This window comes from Bos javanicus, chromosome 3 (genome assembly GCF_032452875.1).
Source record: "Bos javanicus breed banteng chromosome 3, ARS-OSU_banteng_1.0, whole genome shotgun sequence".
Lineage (NCBI taxonomy): Eukaryota > Metazoa > Chordata > Mammalia > Artiodactyla > Bovidae > Bos > Bos javanicus.
In genome coordinates this window covers 116478003-116489895 of record NC_083870.1, presented here as the reverse complement: position 1 = coordinate 116489895, position 11893 = coordinate 116478003, and the positions used below count along the sequence as shown (strand labels likewise).

Sequence of the window (11893 nt, the reverse complement as noted above, 5' to 3'; positions counted from 1 at the left end):
ATGCCACTTCATACCTATTAGGATGGCTATTAGTTTAAACAAAATACAGACCCACACACACAAAATTAAAAGTGTTGAGGAGGACGTGCAGAAATTGGAACACTTGTGCATGGTTGGTGGGAATGTAAAATGATGGAGCCTGAATGGAGTTTCCTCAAAAGCCTAAACATAGAGTTACCATGTGATCCTGCAACCTACTTCTAGGTGTATACCCCAGAGAAGTGAAAGCAGGGATTTAAATAGATATTTACACATCCTTATTCATAAGTAGCATTGTTACAATGGCTAGAAGGCGGAAGCAACCTCCATGCCCATCAATGGATAAAAGGATTAAAAAAAAAGTGGTCCATCCACACAATGGAATATTAGTTAGTCTTTAAAAGGAGTGAAATACTATGTGATTGCACTTCCATGAGGTTCCTAGAGGAGTCAAGCTCATGGAGAGAGGAAGTAGACTGTGGTTGTCGGGGACTGGGGAACGTGGATGGCGAGTGAGGGCTTCATGGGGACAGAGTTTCTGTTGGGGAAGATGAACAGATCCTGGAGACGGGTGATGGTGATGGTTGCAAGACACTGTGAATGCACTTAATTTCACTGATATGTACAGTTAAAAATGGCTATAGCCTTAGGTATGCATATGTCCCCTGCCTTTTGAAACTCCCTCCTGAAACTCCCTCCCACCCCATCCCACCCCTCTAGATTGTCACGGAGGGCCAGGTTTGAGCTCCCTGCCTCTTATAGAAAATTCCTACTGGCTCTGTCCTCATATTGATATATGGCAGAAACCCACACAATATTGTAAAGCAATTATCCTCCAATTAAAATATTTTTTTAAAGACGATAGAACGTTTACAATATTAAATTTTACGTTGTGTATATTCTACCTCAATCTTTTCTTAAAAAAGATCTTGGGTTGAGTTAAATTCAAGTCACAATGTAAAACCAGCTTTGCTTTTAGACCAGTAAAGCCAAGGAGGTCCTGGTCTATCTGCAGGTGATGAGCTGTGTGTGTGTGAGTTCTGTCCCCTCCCTGCTGGGCTCCACTCTGGAGCCTTTAGTGAGAATTGGAATATTTATTTGTTCCCCAAACCAATACCAGTTTCCAGAAGGAAAAAGAAAAATCAACTGTGGTGATGCATTCTAGGGGGCTTCTATCCACACAAATCACCCCAAGTATCCTAGACAGTGTTTATGGCCTGGCCCCAAACTTGTACCAACCTGCATGTTCCCAAGACGGGACAGAGGGCTCAAGAGCCTGGGGGTCTGAATACTAACCCTGAGCCATATGGCTCGAATTTCTCTTGCTTTTGAAAGTACAAAACCATTGTAAAACCGGTCTGAGTCTTTTCATGGGCACACACTGTATCGAAAAATTGACTAATTTTCCATTTCAAAACCTGGTTTACCCTTACCAGGGTGGTCCCTATCACTCCAGTGTCTGAGGTCCTTTTAAAGGCTCTTTATGGGGGAAGGTTGAAAGCTTTGAGACTGTTTGTTCTTTGCAGAGATAGACACATTTAAAGCCCCTGTCACGGGCCTAACTGATGTGGTCACATGGCCCGACCGGGGGAGGATAGGATTTGTCCAGCTAAACCCTAAATACGGCAGAGATTAAATCCACGGTAAACAAGGGGGATTAAGAATGAAAAGCCGGGCTGGGTGGGATCAAATGACACTGGTCGCCTGAGAATAAAGGCTTCTTGGGAAGTTTGAAAAGTGATTTAACAGCGATGGTGCTGGCCTCTTAGGTCCTGTTCACAAAATCAGCAATTATGTATTTAATGGAACAAAGAAAGCAGGGGCAGAGGCCTCGGACAGCAGGGTCTGCACTTCTCAAGCCAGGAAGACCCGGCACTCAGACATCACCTCGGCCAATGTGCTTTCACCAGGCGCTCCACCGACTACGTGTTCCTTCTTGGTAATAAAGGCCCGCGAGAAAGTGCCCGCAGCTTTGCTCTTATTTCTTCAGCTGGTCTCCAAACACCTGCACGTGTTTTTCCAGAAAGAAAACTTTAAGAAGAAGGCGTCGCCCACCTGGATTTTCTTAGCATGAGGTTTCAACCGCACGTCAGCAGGTACAGGTGTGTGGGGCCACAACCCTGCTCTCTACAGCTGATGGTTTTCCATGCTGCCACCGGGAGCCTGCAGACCCAGAGAGAGGGGGTCCAGACACAGGGCCAGGCTTTGGCTAACCTTTTCAGGGCTGGATATGTAGTCCTTGTGGTCTGGTAAAAGAACTCATCTCAGGCCAAGTAGGCTAGAAAGCATGAATTCTTTTCTCTCCTTTAAAAATTACAACAACACAAAAACACCAGAAACAAAAACTAAACAGAGAATCTGAAAATTTTAGAAATATTTGAAAGCAGTTGTTGTTGTTCAGTCACTAAGTCATGCCCAACTCTTTGCGACCCCATGGACTGCAGCACGCCAGGCTTCCCTATCCTTCAATCTCTCCCGAAGTTTGCTCAAACTCATGTCCATGGAGTTGGTGATGCCATCCAACCATCTCATCCTCTGTCATCCCCTTCTCCTCCTGCCCTCAGTCTTTCCCAGCATCAGGGTCTTTTTCAATGAGTTGGCTCTTCACATCAGGTGGCCAAAGTATTGGAGCTTCAGCTTCAACGTCAGTCCTTCCAATGAATATTCAGGGTCTATTTCCTTTGGGACTGACTGGTTGGATCTCCTTGCAGTCCAAGGGACTCTCAAGAGTCTTCTGCAGCACCACCATTCAAAAGCATCAATTCTTCAACACTCAGCTTTCTTTATGGGCCAACTCTCACATCTGTACGTGACTACTAGAAAAACGATAGCTTTGACTAGACAGACCTTTGTCTGCAAGGGGATCTCTCTGGTTTTTACTACATCATCTAGCTTTGAAAGCATCCTGGATGTCAAATAGCCAGGTATGTGGACCTACTGTCCTGCCTGGATCAGAAATACGTGAAAGCTTCGACAGAGACAGAGAAAAAGAATACGAAGCAAGTTGAATCCCATCATCCAGAGAGAACCTCTGCTGAGATCTGGATGCATGAGCTTGAAACTTGTCTCTGCCCTGTGTTTGTCACAGGTGATCTCTGAGGCTTCAGAGACGAGTGCAGGGTGCAGCTGGCCTGCGAGTGGGAGCTCTCATAGCAGAGATGGCTTAAAGGTAAAGGGATGAGCAACAGACTTTGCTCAAGGTGACATTGGAAACAGACACGTAGCAACACAGCCCTGGGAGTGGGAAGCGGCATTTCCTGTGGTTTTCTGAGCCCCTTTGTGAAGGGAACTGGGAATAAATAAAACAGACATTAAGTTATATATCAAACTGAAAGAATTTCTTACTTTTAATCATTTTACACAGTGGTTTTTTGTCTTGCTCTACTTATCAGTACTGTTGGAGAAATTGAGATCTCACCTCTTACTGAGCGAGACGACAGCCAAGGCGGCCCGCACAAATTACTAAACTTGTGGAAGCCCCAGAGTTTATTGTTCCTGTTCGGAACAATGTATGTGCTCTTTCATGCTCCTCCAGAAAGCACGCACTGGGCTACGTGACTGCCCAGTTCCTCCTTAACTCCACCAGATGTGGAATTGTATTATATGTGCTTCATGTCCAGTAAATCACACGGGCAGACTCTGCAGACACATCTGCTTCCCACGTGAGCCCTCACCTGCTGAGAGGCCGATGACAGCACACGGCTCTTTGATGGGGCTCGGGTGAACTTTCCCTTTAACCGCCTAAGCCTTCCATTTGCCTTCTGTGATGCAAAGCGGCGGAATCAGGGCACGCGCAGGCTCCTCGAGGGACCTGCCTTTCACAGTGCCGTTCCCGCGTCCTGGATGTCAGATGGCCGGGTGTGTGGAGCTGTTGTCCCACCCAGGTCAGAAGCGTGGCCTCCGTGATCAGTGTGGCAGGTGGGTGAGCTGCCGTGAGTCACCAAAGCTGAACAGTGTATACACATCTGAGGGTGATGGAGGCGAGGCTGATGTGGGGGGCAGTGGTGTGGGAAGGTTGTTGATATTGATCAGATCAGTCACCGTTTCCGCAAATCCCCTGGACTAGGTACAGATGTGCCTCCAGCTGCTACTAACTGGGCCTGCCAACGGGTGCATCCTCCTAACTGGTCTTTTGGCCTCTGACTTTCTTTTCTGCTTTCCAGATAAATCTACCATTTATCTATCATCGACCTATCAATTTTTGTCATCACTGTTGCTGCTATTGTTCGGTCACTAAGTCGTGTTCGACTCTTTGCAACCCCATGGACTGTAGCCTGCCAGGCTGCTCTGTCCATGGGATCTCCCAGGCAAGAATACTGGAATGGGTTGCCATTGCCTTATCCAGGAGATCTTCCCAACCTATGTCTCCCATATTGGCAGGTGGATTCTTTGCCCCTGAGCCACCGGAAGCCCGTCTATCTATACCTATCTATGTATCCATCTATCTATCCTATTCCAGGGGTGAAAATATGAAATCTCTTCATGTAGAATAAACCTTTATTCCTTCCCAAACTGAATCCATAGTTACGTTTAGAAGACTAGGAAGAAAGGGCCTCGTTTTGCTATTTCCATTACGCCTTGCATTCAGATCACTGAGTGGGCAGGGCTGTGTCTCTGGCCAGGTGAATGAGGCACCCAGGGTGCAAAATTTTAGGAGGTACTTACTCGCTGGGTCCTGCAAGTTATTCTACACCTGCTGAGAAAAGAAGGACACGATGTCAACGTGAACACAGAGAGCAGAGGTGAGATGCCAGGGTGCTGGGGAGGATTGGCAGTGCCCCTTGGCTGCACCTTGTAATCTCAGGACATGACGGTAGGGGAAATCTTCAGGGGGTAAGTGTCCTCCCAACCCTATCCAAGCCCTTATAAGATTATGACTTAAGAAACTTGTCATTGCCTTTACCTTGGGTCTCCAGAACTTCAGAACTAGACTTGCAGTCCAGTTAGCACTGTGATAAGTGTTCTGAATTCATTGGCCCATGTCTCACTGTTGTCAACATCAGCTTCTGAAATAACTAGGCCAACAATGTGGAGGTTCTAGAATTCAACCATCTGGTCAACCTTATGGCTGCTGCCTGATGGTGCTGTTGCTCATCACTTACTGCCTCCCTGAGTTATGTCATCACCCACAGCTGGGCTCTTCTCCATAAAGCACCAGCCCCACTTCGTTGAATGAAAAGAGTTGAGAGCACCCCACTAGAGTAGCCAGAGCTTTCACCAACCTTCTTTCATGCAAAGCATTGCTCCCAGACCCCACCTCATCCTTCTATCCTTCCCTCCTCCTAAAGCTGAGCTCTCCATGTATATCCTGGATTCCATCCCTTCCAACACTCTTGGTAGGAAACCATCTCTACAAATACCACCCCGCCCCCCATCAACTTTTGATATTCCGTATAGCACAGACTTCATACCAGCAAGTTAAGTCATACCTTCGGTTAAGTCATATTTTAAATTATTATTATAAAAGTAATACATCATCATGGTTAAAAAAAAAAAAAAAGAAAACATTTCACACAGTACAGAAAGATATTAAGTGAAGAGTAAAAATCTCTTCCTCTCTCTGCTTTGATCCCCATCCCACATTTTACTGACGACCTCTAAGAGTTTCTGGTTTCGGTTATCCTGTGGCTGTCATTACAACATTAAACAATGTACTTAGACATCTGTTTCCAAGCCCATCACCCATATGCAGCCGGCACTTACTCTCTGTTCTGAAAGAGGAGAGAGACAGCACAAGGGCCCTTCATCCCTCCATCCTCCCTAATTTTTGCTTTGTTCCATCATCTTCAGTTTCTCTTATCTTCTACAGCGTTAAGTGGTATATTTCAGATAGGAGCTCTTAGCTTTGATGGACCATCTGAAGGACACATGAAGCATTTTAAAAATACAGATAAGAGAATTTTTCCTTTTCAGAACTAAATACCCGTGGCAGTTGCAATACAGCATTACAAAGGAGTGGCGATTGATTCCAACAAGCAATCAGGATGGAGAGCTATGGAAAGAGACATTTTTATTCAGTGTGCGGAAACCAAGGTGAAGGGACAATAATGGTAAGTAAAATCACTACAGAGAGCTCTTCCACATAAGAGAAATAAGATGGAGCCAAGAATAAGAAAACCAAATGTGATTTTTAATAAAGTTAAACAGATTTATCATATGACCAAGCGGTCCCATGGCTCAGTAGTCACCTAAAGGAAATAAAAAAACACATGTTCACATAAAAAGCTACACACAAATGCTTATAACAGCTTTATTCATAATGGCTCTCAACTGGGGAATGGGTAAACACATGGTGATTTAGCCATACAATGGAATATTACCCAGGAGTTAAAAGCAATGAGCTGTTTATATGTACAGAAACACGTGTAAAGCTTAAAAGTATCATGCTAAGTGCAATAAGCCACACCGAGGGTTATATTATGGATGATTCTATTTGTTTGATATTCTGGAAAAGGCAAACCTACAGTGACCAAAATTCAACCAGTGGTTGCCAAAGGCTGGGTGTGGGGAGAAGGATTGACTACAAAGAGGCATAAGGGAAGCTTTTAGAAGAAAAGGAAGCTATGCTCACCACTACACCACCAGTGTTACCAATGCCAAGCTTTTAAATGGATGTGCACATTCTGCTCGTTGATTGTAGTGGTAGTCACACAGCTAAATGTTTGTCAAAATCCATCAAACTGTACAACTATAACTCTACTACCTGAAGATCACACTTCAATAAACTTGATTTTTAAATATAACTGGGAATCTTTTCTAACATGAATACATGGGAATTCGAGCAAGTAAAAATTAATGCTCTAAAAGAACTGCAGCCATAAAAATTTACACTGAGACATGTTATAGGGGTAGGTTTATGGTACTGTGCTGAAATCACTCTTTGAGACTCATCCATGTAAGTCTTATGACTAATTTCTCACTGCAGTTACATTTTCTAATTTTCCCGTATCATGAAAGTGAAAGTGAAAGTGCACGTCACTCAGTCGTGTCAGACTCTTTTTGACCCCATGGACTTAACAGTCCATGGAATTCTCCAGGCCAGAATACTGGAGTGGGTAGCCTTTCCAGTCTCCAGGGGATTTTCCCAACCCAGGGATCGAACCCAGGTCTCCCACATTGCAGGCGGATTCTTTACCCACTGAGCTATTAGGGAATCCTTCCCGTATCATACCAACATTTAAAAAAAAAAAAAAAAACTGGTTTCTAAGTTATTATACCTTTTGTTGCTATGGAGTATAATTTTTCCATGCTTTATAATTATAGCAGAGATGTTAAATTTCATGGGTATATTTTCTGTGTGGTCACCATACTGAACTAATTTACTACTAATAGACACTAAGGCATGCAAATAAAGTTAACTTTTCCCTTGCTTTCCCATATTTATCAATTTTACACTTTTTCATGAAGTTTCTAAAATTTCCAAAACAAAGTTGGACAGCCTCTATAATAGTTGATATGTAGATATGTTTCTTGGAGAAGGCAATGGCAACCCACTCCAGGACTCTTGCCTGGAAAATCCCATAGGCGGAGGAGCCTGGTGGGCTGCAGTCCGTGGGGTCACGAAGAGTTGGACACAACTGAGCGACTTCACTTTCACTTTTCACTTTCATGCATTGGAGAAGGAAATGGCAGCCCACTCCAGTGTTCTTGCCTGGAGAATCCCAGGGACGGGGGAGCCTGGTGGGCTGCCATCTGTGGGGTTGCACAGAGTTGGACACAACTGAAGTAACTTAGCAGCAGCAGCAGCAGCAGATATGTTTCTAATTTCAGAGATGAAATGCTATATTCATCTTCATTAGTGCCAGGGTTTTGGATAGATACTGTTACTTAAGGAAGTATTTTTCTATTCAATTTATGACACAGTTTAGAAATAATTCTATATCAAACTTTAAGAAACTTTTTTTTTTACCATTAATTAAGATTGTAATATGGCTTTTCTCCTTAGTCTCTAAATTTGACGACTTATAAGAATAAATTAGTTGATGTTGAATCAACTATACCTTCTCAAGGTAAAACCACTATTTTTTAAAATGTAATTAAAACATATTAGTTATAATTTTTCCTTTTTGTTTCTGAGTGTTCTGTATTTGTTTCCTGAACACTTTATTTAGTGTTTTAAAATTATTTAATAGATGAGTTATCAAAAATTTTTTTCTGGGCTTTCTTTTTTAGGTTTAGCTATCAGAACTGAACTTGTAATAACATTTTGCCCACTCCTCAACACACATTTATTTCCTTTGAACTTGAATCTTAATTCCAAAATTAAGTAGTTTTTCCTATTTCATAATTAAGGCATATTTATTTAAGGAAAAAGTAAGCACCAATAAGAAACAATAAACCAAATATACTGATGATAATAGGATACTGAAGTTACAAATACAGGAAGGAAGCTAAGAGGGATCCTACAGTTCTGGATTGAAATTAAAGTATCCAAGGGACGTCATATACATGGACGCTCCAGCTCTGCCTTTGAAGAGGACGTGAGCAGCAACAGCACACTAGGGATGAGCATGCCTAGCACCCAGATGTTGGTGTCTGAGTACCATTCTCTCCTTAAAGGAATCAAAGTCACCCGGATAAATAGTCTGTATCAAGGCTGGAAAGCTAGAGCATCTCATTATAACAGCAAGAACAGAAGTACTGAACCCATTGCAGGGATGGGACAAAGGATGTAAATAGATGCCCAGTAGCCAGGACTTCCACTAACAACATATGGCATAATTTGAGTATCAAAATAAGTAATGATACCAATGCATCCTAACTCACTGGTAAAATAAACAGTCAGAAATAAATAAGGATATGAGAAAGCTCTTCTAAGACTTGAAAGCCAGCTAACATGTGCAGAAGATGAGATGGAATTAACAAATCACCATTTTTGACAACTACTGTTCTATAGTAATATTGTTGCCATTTTCTCCTCTGGGAGATCTTCCCAACTTAAGGTTCAAACCCACATCTCCTTCATCTCCTGCACTGGCAAGCATATTCTTTTTACCACTGAACCACCAGGGAAGCCCATACTGTTGCAATAACACATCACAAAAAATCAATGGATGCCAAAACTAGTGAGTGAAAGGTTGAAGAAAAATAAGGTGTTTGCTTCCCTGGTGGCTCAGATGGTAAAGCATCTGCCTGCAATGTGGGAGACCCGGGTTCGACCCCTGGGTTGGGAAGATCCCCTGGAGAAGGAAATGGCAACCCACTCTAGTATTCTTGCCTGGAGAATCCCATGGACGGAGGACCTGGTAGGCTACAGTCCATGGGGTCTCAAAGACTCGGACACGACTGAACGACTTCACACTCACTTCCACAAAATACTTACTAATTGCAAAGGGGAAAAAGTAACTTTACAAAAGAGAATCCTGGTAGACATCCTGTTAACCCAGTGATTAGTGTCAAAATCACCAGTAATAGGATGAAACAAAATCATTTGGTACCTGCTGAGATGTCTTGACAAATGTGAATAACCTGAATCTAATCAAGGGGCACAGCACATGATAGCTAGCTTGTAATCTTCAAAAGTGTTTAGATCATGAAAGGCAGAGGAAGATTAAGAATTTTTTCCAGAATGAGGAAAGAGACGATGCAACTATAACCCATGACCTGGGTTGAGTCATTTTGCTCTAAATGGACATTGTTAAAACAAGTGATAAAACTTGAAAGGAGACTGAGAATAGAAGACTAGTAATGTATTAACTTTAATTTCTTGATTTCAGTGGCTGTCCTGTTGGTTGTGTAGGAGAATGACCTTGTCTGCATGAAACGTGCAGTAGAGTATTTGCAGATGATGGGGCACATGGCTATACATTCTCTCAAATAATTCAAGGAAAAGGGTTCCCCATGCTATTCTTGAAACTTGTCTATTGCTTTAAAATTATTTCAAAATAAACATAAAAGAAGAGACTTAAATTATTGTAATGATTCAACATTGGCAATATGTATCAAGAATCTTAAAATCCATATATCTTTGACCCAGAAATGCCACGACAGAGGACAGAGCCTGAGAATATAATCACAAATGTCTACAAAGATTTTACGTGAAAGCTGTTCATCCAAGTTATTCATAAAACAATGAGAACCAAGCTAAACATATTACAATAGGATTTGGGAACATAAATTATGTTACAACCATGAAATGGAATACTAATGCAACTATTAAAGATGTTTAGAAAATATTTAATGGCTTGGAAAAATATTTGTGATACATTATGGAGTGCAGAAAGCAGGTTTGAAAGCAGCATATTCAATCCATCCCGTTACTGAAACAGCATAAAAATAAGCACTGTGTGTAGTGCGCGTGTGTGCATGTGTGTGTATGACACGTAAGGAGCAAGTTAATCAGACTCTTTGCCATGGGGAGCCCTAGGGCCCTCAGTGTTCTGGTGCGCACTGTAGGTCTCCAAAGCCAGGATCAATCGGCCGTGTTTCCCAGACGTAATTTGACCACAGAGCCGTTTTGCTTTCAGGATTTCTGAGCCCTGTTTGGGCACGTTTCTGAAAGCACCCAGAACTTTGAGGGTTCACCTTAGTTTCCTTTCACTTTAATTTCCCAGTTTATCCCCAATCCTATCATATTCTACGATGTGTCACTGTACATTGCCTCATTATTTTTGAAATGAAAAGTATAGTGTTGTAAGTCAATAATCAACAACAAAGATTGGACCCTCTTGCAGGAGGTCCAGGGGACCTTGGGAAAGACTCAAGGGAAGATATGACCCACTAGGGACAACTCTTTACCCCACCTGGACACCCTCTTTCTAGCCAAGGGCTCCCTCTGAGCTGCTGCAAGAGGAGAGGTTTGGTGGAGACCTGCTTCGCCCTCATACACCCTCCCCCACTCCCAAACAAAGCTTCTGTGTCTTGAAAGGTTTTTGCTCAGTTGCTCAGTCAGGTCCAGCTCTTTGTGACCCAATGGACTGCAGCATGCCAGAGCTCCCTGCCCTTTACCATCAAACAGTTTGCTCAACTCATATCCATTGATTTGATGACACCATCCAACCATCTCATCCTCTGTCACCTCCTTCTCCTCTTCCCCTCAGTCTTTCCTGGAATCAGAGTCTTTTCCAATGAGTCAGCTACTTTCATCAGGTGGCCAAAGTATTAGAGCTTCAGTATCAGTCCTTCCAATGAATATTCAGGGATGATTTCCTTTAGGAGTCTTCTCCAGAACCACAATTCAAAAGTAAACATTCTCCTGCTCTCAGCCTTCTTTATGGTCCAACTCTCACATCTGTACATGACAAGTGAAAAAACCATCGCTTTGACTATACAGACACGTGTCAGTGAAGTGATGTCTCTGCTTTTTAATATGCTGTCTAGGTTTGTCATAGTTTTCCTTCCAAAGTTGGGTTGGGTGAAAACTGGGCTGCAATTTTGATTAGTTCAGCTCTAGCTTCAAGAGTTCTGAAACAGAGTTGAGACTTCTTCCAGAAAGACCTCGAGATTGTAAGACCCCAAGATGGCAAGACCTCAAGGCTGAGGAATCTTAAGACTCTAAGACAGGAAGAGTGTCAATCTCATGACACTACCCTCAGCCCTTGAATTTCTCCTGGGTATCTAACGCGGCATATGTCCCACATGAGAGAATTACCAGGCTAAGAGAATTTACTTTAGAATTCCTACAGATTCAAACCAAAACAAGCCCACTGGGTCAATCAGCTTTGCCCAGTTTCTCCTGGACCTTGAAAGGTTGACCTTGACCTTTTATAGCAGGTTTGCTCTTCTGCTGCCCTGTCCCTAAGTCCAGCAAGTGACCCTGGACCACCTAGTAAGGGCTGGTCCTTCTGGAGTTCAGTTCTTTAAGAATGCTTTAAGCATTCTTGATTTCCCTGATGGTCCAGTGCTTAAGAATCCACCTGCCGATACAGGGCACACAGGTTCAACCCCTGGTCCAGGAAGATCCCACGTGCTACAG

General features: G+C 43.0%; 1 long non-coding RNA gene across 1 annotated transcript; it reads left to right on the top strand.

The window, feature by feature from the left end:
• Positions 1 to 3786: 3786 nt before the first annotated feature.
• LOC133245373 (uncharacterized) lies at positions 3787 to 10132 on the top strand. Its single transcript, XR_009735658.1, has 3 exons — positions 3787 to 3897; positions 5893 to 6029; positions 9696 to 10132. It is a non-coding gene; the product is annotated as an uncharacterized LOC133245373 (long non-coding RNA).
• Positions 10133 to 11893: the final 1761 nt, after the last annotated feature.